Here is a 9,798-nt window from a genome sequence, read left to right on the forward strand (position 1 = left end):
TTCCCTTCAATCGCAATGCTGAGCAAATGAGTAGTGTTTACACCGGCATAGTGTTTTATCTCATTAACAGTATGACGTTTATAACATTATATTGTGGTAGGATGGTATGTGTGTGTGTGTGTGTCCGTGCGCACCTAAACTTAGAGATATCTTCTTTGACTCGCGGTGCAGAGCGGAGGATAGAAACAGGCGACTGAGGCGAGAGAACTTTTTCACAGGGAAATATTATAAAGTAAGTGTTTTATCTCATTTACCATTTGTTTTTCATAATTTATTTATTTATACCAATATGTAACTTATATGCTGTGCGCGTTTAAACGAGCCAAAAATTTTCTCTCAGGGGACATGACTCACCGTGCAGTGCAGACATGGAGTTTACTTTCAACCAAGATAGCACAAAGTAAGTTACGTGTTTAACCTCATCTACAAAGTGTATTTATGACATTATATTGTTTTATAATTATATTTGTGTGTGTGTGTGTGTGTGTGTGTGTGTGTTGTGCTCCCAGAGCCGTTGAAATACAGAGTTCCTAACGTTACACGCTTTTACCTCGCGGGGTTCATGGAGCTCTCAACAACTCGCGCCGTCTATTTGTTCGAATGGTTGGAGGTGGACAGCGGTTTCACTATATTTGCTGCAATTTCTGGTAAATATTAACTTTATGAATTTAAATAATAGTATTCAGCCCTAATTAAATCACATTGAGTCATTGTACAGTGTAAACATTGCAACATGTTGTCAATAAGCCTATAAAATATATATATATTTTTTTTAATGTTTTTATCAATTGCTCCTTGACAAGAAACTGAACTGGTTTACGGATCGGATGAAACTACATCTCGCTTCACTGCATGGTCTCTCTCTCAGATCGCCATCAGATACAGATAAGTTTCATGAAACTCCTTGAAAATTATTAAATGTGAGTTTGAATCGATACAGGTAAAATAAATAACTATTAAAGGGTAAGTTCACCCAAAAAGGAAAATTACCTTATGATTTACTCACCCTCAAGCCATACTAGGTGTATTCCAGACGAATACAATCGGAGTTATATTTAAAAAAAATCTAAAGCATTATAAATGGCAGTGAATGGCAGTCCAAATTTTTAAGCCCAGAAAAAAGTGCATCCATCCATTATAAAAGTAATCCACATGGCTCCAGGGGGGTTAATAAAGACATTCTGATGTGAATCGATGGGTTTGTAATGTAAAAAGTTATAATGTAAAATATGTAGCTTCTGGCGCGACGGCCTTCCGTATTAAAGTTACGGAAAAAGTGTAACTGGCACGGCGATGTCGTTGGATGTAGAGGGGAAGAAAAACGCAACTGGCGCAGCGACGGCATCGGACATGGTTTAAAAAAAAAACGTAATTGCCGTGACAATGACGTCGGACGTGGCGTAAACCTTTTGAACTTTGAGAGGCATTACACTTATTTCGAAAGTTGAAGGCGGTCCGCCAGAAGCCTTTATTAACCCCCCGGAGCCTTCTGGATTATTTTTATAATGGATACAGGGCTTGACATTAAGCATGTTCATGTGCTTGTCCGGAAAAAAGTTTGATATTTTGTGTGTGTGTGTGTGTGTGTGTGTGTGTGTGTGTGTGTGTTTTAAATATAATTTATTCTGAAGCAATATGCTGACCAGTATTCAATCAGCTTTGACATATTTAAATCTGCATATTTGTGAATTTTTTAATTATTATTTTTTACTTTATATAAAGGGCATTTCCCCTCTAATCTTATGCTATATTAAATATAGGCTATGCTTCAGGTTTCATTTTATATTGTAAAATTTCATCTATACATTAATTTAAAATAAGACACTATAAGGGCTGTTACCAATCACATTAAATAATTTACACTGAAAAATTTAATTTGCATTAAATAATGTTTTGAAATTTGTATTTTTGGATAGACCAATAATGTTTAAACATCAAACCAAACCTCCAGTAGGTGGTAGCAGGTGGCCGTTTTAATGAGTGAGTCATTGAGTCGTTCATTCAAACGATTCATTCAAACGCTGAATCGTTCAGTAACTCACATGTTGCTGTGACTTGTTGCGGTTCTGCTGTGAATGATATTCACTGCTGAAATAGAACAAAACATTAAATATTGCTTCTTAAATGTAAGTGACTTTAAGGGAATGTTAATTTAAGTGAATGTTAATTAATTGTTTTGCTATGAACTGTCATATGAAGTCAGTGTCATTTTCAGTCGTGGTGGTATTCAGGAAAACAGGTCAAGTGTTGTAATGTCTTCTCTAGAGGCTGCACAAGTGTCAACAGCGCGACCTTGTTATCGTCAGTTCATTATATATTATTATCCACTATCAATCGCCACTTACACTAAATTAATGCAATCGTTCTTGCATTTTGGTGATTCGCTAGCTATTTTTTGTTTTAATCAGGTCCATCGGGCAAGTAAAATTCTCTTTCACTTGTCCCTTCGAAAAATCCACAAGCGTTAATGTCGAGCCCTGGGATAGATGCACTTTTTTTCTGGGCTTCAAAATTTGGGCAGCCATTCACTGCCATTTATAATTTTTGGATTAGCCAGAACTTTTTTTAATATAACTGATTCAGGGCTCGACATTAACGCTTGTCTGGGACAAGTGAAAGAGAATTTTACTTGCCCGATGGACAAGGGCCTGATTAAAACAAAAAATAAACTAACGTTAGCGAATCACCAAAATGCAAGAATGGTTGTGCATTAATTTAGTGTAAGTGGCGATCGATAGTGGATAATAATATATGATGAAATGACGATAACAAGTTTGCGCTGTTGACACTCGTGCAGCCTCTCGAGGAGAAATTACAACACTAGAGCCATTTAAGCTGTTTCCTGAATACAATCACGACAGAAAGTGACTCTGATTTCATATGACGGTTCCATAAACATTACATTAACATTCACTTAAAGTCACTTACATTTTAGATGCAATATTGAGTGTGTTTGTTCTATTTCAGCAGCGAAAATCGTTCACAGCAGAACCGTAACGCGTCTCACAGCAACTGAACGATTCAGTGTTTGAATGAATCGTTTGAATGAACGACTCAATGGCTCACTCATTAAGACTGCCACCTGCTGCCACCTACTGGAGGTTTAGTTTCATGTTCAAACATACTTTCTAACATTTGTATTTGTCTATTCAAAACTACAAATCTAAATTTAATGTAGTTGTGATTTTTCAGTGTAAATTATTTTATTTGATTGGTAACAGCCCTTATATTGTCTCATTTTAATTTAATGTATTGATCAAATTTAACAATATAGAATGAAACCTGAAGCAGTGCCTTTATTTAATAAGATTAGGGGGAAAATCCCCTTTATAAAAGGTAAAAATATCCTACATTTCAAATGATTCAATATTTTTTTTTAAAATCACAAATATGCATATTTAAATATGTCAAAGCTGATTGAACACTGGGGAGAATATTGCTTCAGAATAAATTATATTTACAACGCACACACGCACGGAAAAACAAAAAAATATCGAACTTTTTTCCGGACAAGCACATTTTTTATTTGGCCAAGTGAATGAACGATTTGAAACAAGAATGTAATACACCTAGGATGGCTTGAGGGTGAGTAAATCATGGGCTAATTCTCACTTTTGGGTGAACTAACCCTTTAATATGACAGTGGTTTTAAATGTTGTTTTTGTTGCTTTTTGCATTTGAATATTGCACTTTACTAGTAGATACAGCATGAAATAAACATGTATGAACATCAGAGAATATGTTTAAAGATACAGTACAATGTATGAAATCTGTATTGTCTCATGTAATCGCAGTGTTTCAACTGCGCAAACGTTAAGAAACGTCAATAAATAGCTTTTAAGCAATGTCATGTCACATTTACCTCAGAAAAAATATTCTGTCAAGTAGAAAAAGTATATTTACTTTATTGCATAGTTATTGTATTGCTGTTCTTTAGTATTTAATGTATGTTTGAATAAATATTTTATGACAGCACCACTTAAAATTTGTATCTGTGTCTCATTTTTTTCCAGCCAGATGATGATGAGAGAGCCATTGTTCATGGGGTTAATGTAGGGCATCTTGACCATGAGTGAGGACATCAGACATGATAGTGCCTTCCCAGATGATGTTGTGGATGTGGATGTCATACTGGACGGAGATTGTGGTCATGGATCTAGAAGATGCCCTAAATGCCTTTGCCACACTGTTTGGGCTCAAGCTATGAGGTTATCCAACTTTTTATTTTATTTTTATTTTTAATCTAGGTTTAATGGTTGGGGAGAGCTGCAAAGCTGAAAAAAATGCAGTGAGGTAACACTGGTGCATATGTGCTGTTTATGCTCATTGATAAATGTACTGAAGCTTGAGAGCTTACACATTGTTGATTAAAATGAACTTAAATTAAGTTTAAATTAAAATGGTATAAAGCCAAATCAGAGGTGTTTAACAGTCTGTGCCGTTTCTTTTTGCAATTTTCTGAAGAAAGGACATTTCAGACCTTTTGTGTGGTTGTTTTTGGTGTTTGTTTTTGCAATAAATATAAATGTGTACTGATATGTGTTGCTGTGATTTTAATTTGCTATAGGTTTTATTCTAAATCAAATGTAATTTACAAATCAATATAGTAATGCAATTAATACTTATTAAAGCAGCTTTGCAACCAACTAAAGTGAAGTTATGATGACTAGAACATTTAAGTTCAGAAAACTAAAGTGAAGTTATGATGACTAGAACATTTAAGTTCAGAAAACTAAAGTGAAGTTATGATGACTAGAACATTTAAGTTCAGAAAACTAAAGTGAAGTTATGATGACTAGAACATTTAAGTTCAGAAAACTAAAGTGAAGTTATGATGACTAGAACATTTAAGTTCAGAAAACTGAAGGGGAAGTTTTTATTACTAAATGGAATTAGTTCAGATAACTTATCCAAATAAGTAAGAGAAACTTAAAAAAACCAATGCAAAAAGATAACAAAATATATTAAGTTAAGTCAACAAATAATTTTTTACAGTGTAATTAAGGGCGTGGCCACTTTGAGTGACAGGTGGATAGCCGTTTGTCTGCCGTCTGTTAGTCATCACGTCACCTAAGCTCCGCCCACGTCCCGCCTCTATTGCCCATTTTCAGCCCAGCACACTTCCTCACACTCTTATTTTCTTTCAGTATCGCACCAAACAAACAATCAACACATTCATTTTCACTCTCACATGTTCATCATGAAGCCTGGAAGATTTGTTTTAATATTAATTTGGCTCTTTTGAGTCATTTAGTTTTAAACTAAAGTGTTTCATAAAATTAAAACCACTCCACTTGCGAATTTAATATTTCTCTATATAAATTGAAAGTGAATGCCGTCGTCATTCTCTCACTGTAAACATTATATTTATAAGAGCAAAGGATTTTACAGCAGTAGATTCAGCTGTGGGAACGTTCAGATTTCAATTGGCTTCAGAAATCATTTCCCAGAGGACAGACTTACACCATCACACAACTACACCAATGATTTACTCCATCTCACTGTCAGAGTGATTTCTGTTTCTGAGAAACAATAACTTCTGAGAGCTAAACCTGGATAAAACCAGCTCCATTCAGATCTATTTAAAACAGATTGCTGAAGCTTTGACTGGAACGGTTGTAACTACTGTCTCGACACAATACAGTTCAACAAATATTACCACGATGGAAAATAGCTACAAATTAAATGTATATAGTCTTATTATTACTTTTTAAAGAAAAATAGATATACACCAATTAGTGTCACATTATGAGCACTAACAGGTGAAAAGAATAAGCCTGATTATCTTCTCATTACATCACGACACCTGTTATTGGGTGGGATATATATATATAGTGCCTAATATAGTGTTAACACTACTAGTGTTGCAAGGATACAGCAGCAAGTGCTTCCCATCGGCGCTGCCGTAACGGTTTGTCACCACATCATTTTTTTACAGTCTATGGTCACCACTCATCAAAATATTATATTTTAGAGATGACCAATCAAATCAAAGTAGGAGGGCTTTACATTCACAGAAGATGCTTAGCGTGAATTTCAGCTCAACGGACATAAAGTGTGAGTGCACGTAGCTATACTTAACATTTCATATTTGACAGGTGTTTTAGGATAGAAATGTTTAACAACCGACAAAAATAATCAGGTCATCTGATAAAAATGTCTAATTTTGCCATTTTGAATAAAAAAAAAGGCTAAGTGACTCATAATGTATTTTTTTCTAATGTAACATATTTTGTCAATGTAAGGGGAAAATAAACAATAATTAACCTGACTTTTTGATTTTCTCGGTTTGTGTAAATACACTTGTGGTTCAGAGTTTTGTTTTTTTTTTCACATAAATTTCACACATCTAGTACAATTATGTGGTTGTGTTTCATTAATGCAGTCTATACTTTTTTCCCTGAATGAATGGAAGTGAAATGTGACAACCTGCCCCATAGGTGTAACATGAGCATATGACAGATTAAAATGTTATCTGATATAATAGATTTTTTTTTTATTTTAACAACAAACACATTGTAAAATGCAGCTATACAACATAGTTCAAAACATAATAATTGAAGGGGGGGTGAAATGCTGTTTCATGCATACTGAGCTTTTTACACTGTTACAGACTTGGATTCCCATCCTAAACATAGACAAAGTTTCAAAAACTAATGTTGGACGTTTGATGGAGTATTTCTGTGTCAAAAATACTCCTTCCGGTTTCTCACAAGTTTCGGAGAGTTTTTTCGATGGGTCGGCTTGACGTCGATAGAGCGGAAGGTCCTTGTATGGGCCGTACGGGCTCTTCTCCCGGTAGGGTGCGCGCGCGTGACTAGAGCGAGAGAGGAAATGCACGCCCATAAACACTCTCAGCTGCAGATCCAGTCGTCCGTGAACACTTCTGTCGCGCCGCGCTCCACTTTATTCCTATGGGTGACGTCGAGCGACTTCAACGCTTCAGCACAGCATTCTGGGAAGGCAGCGCTGCATTTGAACCGATTTGAACGCAGAAATGACGGGAAGTGTCACGACATCGCTTCAGTCGCAAAAGTGGATCTCCACAGTCACTGCTGTCAGGACTTCACCAAATCAACAGTTACCATAGAAGTGTGTTTTTGTCGGAGCGGTCCCAGCGATAAAGGTTCGGTCCTGCTTTGGAAGCAGCCGGTGAGTTAAACTGCTTCAAATGTCTGTGCTGTCGGCTCGTCGCGTGAGTAAACATCAGTAAACGACACGATCATATATAACGTTAGTTAATTTATCAATGGAGCATGCGATCTATGGTGTGTGTTTAAATACATTTGTTTAGCTGACCACTATATGGGTCAGTTTGATTATTGTAAAACCACCCAAACATAAACCTAGCGTTCTCACAAAGCGTGCTTCGTCATTCAAATGCGCTAACGGACTCCATTGTTGTTCTCTGTATAACGTTACACTAGTCTGACGTGCTAAACCGTTTTGCTTGCTACTGCTAAGGTTTAGTCGCATACAATAGTATTCTGGATCATTATCTTAGTTGAATCTGATTGATAGCCATGGTTTATTAGAGTAAAGTTTTCTTCTCCACGCTTGAGGACGTCACCGCTTTGCGCGCTCGTCATTCTTTAGCTCCACCCACACGATACGCCTCCAGCCGCTCGGTTTTTTCCGGAAAGACTCGGTACAGCCTATATTTATTTTATAAATATAATAAAACTAAAGACTTTTCGGAGATATGAAGGATGCAATACTACTCTATAGGTACTCAAGATTGACATGAGATTGATTGAAACTGAGTGTTTCACCCCCCCTTTAATTTCTGATCATCGACTCTCAGTGTTTATTTACCTTTTCTTTGATTCATAAAAGTATAGAATATAATTTCTATACATTTTGGGGGCCTTCAAACATCTTAAAAATGCACATATAGATCAGAAAAATAAAACATTTCTCGGGGGAGTATCCCCCCTCTAACCCCCCTAACTACCTCACATTTGAGACCTCACTGATTTTAAAACCCTGCCTACGGCCCTGTGTATATATCTAAAGGATTATTATGAACACCATATTAATACTGTGTTTGACCCCCTTTCGCCTTCAGAACTGCCTTAATTCTCCGTGGCATTGATCAACAAGCTGCTGAAAGCAAATGTTGGCCCATATTGATAGGAGAGCATTGTGCAGTTGATGGAGATTTGTGGGATGCACATCCAGGGCACGAAGCTTAGTGGTCCCCACAATGTTATATAAACAAGTAGGCTACACACACACACACCCACACACCCACACACACACACACACACACACACACACACTACCCATAAACCTACCCATCACAGGAAACATTCTGCATTTTTACTTTCTAAAAAAACTCCTCCTGTGTGATTTATAAGCCTTTTGAAAAGTGGGGACATGGGTAATGTCCTCATATTTCACCCTCTCCTGTAATACCTGTGTCATACCCATGGCATTATACACATTTGTGTCCTCATATGTCACAAAAACATTCCCACACACACACACACACACACACACACACACACACACACACACACACACACACACACACACACACACACAGGTTTAACTCTGAAACCAACCTGATCCGGCAGACACAACACCGTCTTCATGCTGCTCCATCTGGCTCGGATGAACGGCCTCCACTCCAGACTCTGCTCAGCCTTTCTCCATGACGCGCTTCCACCCTGTGCAGGACTTAATAAAGACACACATGACCTCATGTTTCAGACTGACTTCACTTCTGTTTGATGTGGCTGTCAGATGTTATTTTAGCACATCTGATTCATTTTGAGGTTAATTTGACGCAGGTTTAATTGTAGCCGTTTTGGCTGTGAACATTATGAGTTGAAACACACCCACAAAGTCTATATTTAAAGGTTTATAGTGGCCTGACGTCTGCTGATACATATTCCAGAATATTTCCATGGCTTTTTTTTTTTTTTTTGGATATGTGCACTAACTTCTTAAAGGGTTACTTCAGTGATTTAGCATTAAGCTTTGTATTTAAACTGGGTCATTAATGTAGAAGAAATGGGAAACATTTTTTGAATTTGGTGCCTTCTAGACTGAGAAAAGACAGAAAATATATATTTGTCTCATGGGGATGAAAGACTACAATTCCCAGAATGCATTGCTTTGCTGCCCAACAAGGCCACTCCCAAAGCCACCGCTACTGGATCACTTTCCCACCGCGCTCATTCTCATAAAATCAGTTCCGTTAGAGAACAGACACTACAATTAAAAACTGAAGGTGTGTGTTCAATATAATGTGAGTGAGCAGAGCGAGAGTCACGGCACAAACGCAGCAGGAGTCAGATTACATTCATCTTCAGGAGAGCTGAGGTAAACGCGTGTTCAGTCTGGAGCGTTAGCACTTCATGCCTTTGGAAGCTTAGCTTTCATAGGAATTAATTTGAGATGGTTAAACACTCACTTTGCTCCGCATCGCTCCGTTTCCATGAATGCCCGAGCCGAGCGCTGTGAGTGCGATCTCCCACTCCCCATGGACCGGTTGAAAACATGCAGAAAAAGCTCCTCTACTGGCTGTAGTCTTTTAGCCTGGCTCTGCCCTCTTACGTACTTCCGCTCAATTTTCATTTTCCTTCAGTTCTCCGTCTGGGACTGCTGTGTAGTCTTAGGTTTTCTCCGAACAAATTTTTACCGGTCCAATCAGCGAACGGAGGGAGTGGCTGAGAACGATGACGTTGATGTCGAGCGCTAGTTTGAGATGTAGTTCAGTAATGGCGGCGGAGAAAGATGCAAACTAAACCATTCATTGCATTGTGGCACCGCTGCCGAATATCCAGAAGT

General features: G+C 37.5%; 1 long non-coding RNA gene across 1 annotated transcript; it reads left to right on the forward strand.

Moving 5' to 3' along the window:
* Positions 1-976, forward strand: LOC137065354 (uncharacterized). The gene is made up of 4 exons (XR_010901627.1): positions 1-232; positions 341-400; positions 510-647; positions 804-976. It is a non-coding gene; the product is annotated as an uncharacterized lncRNA (long non-coding RNA).
* The last annotated feature ends 8,822 nt before the right edge of the window (positions 977-9,798 follow it).

The sequence above is a fragment of the Pseudorasbora parva genome, chromosome 25, assembly GCF_024679245.1.
Source record: "Pseudorasbora parva isolate DD20220531a chromosome 25, ASM2467924v1, whole genome shotgun sequence".
Taxonomy (NCBI): Eukaryota; Metazoa; Chordata; class Actinopteri; order Cypriniformes; family Gobionidae; genus Pseudorasbora; species Pseudorasbora parva.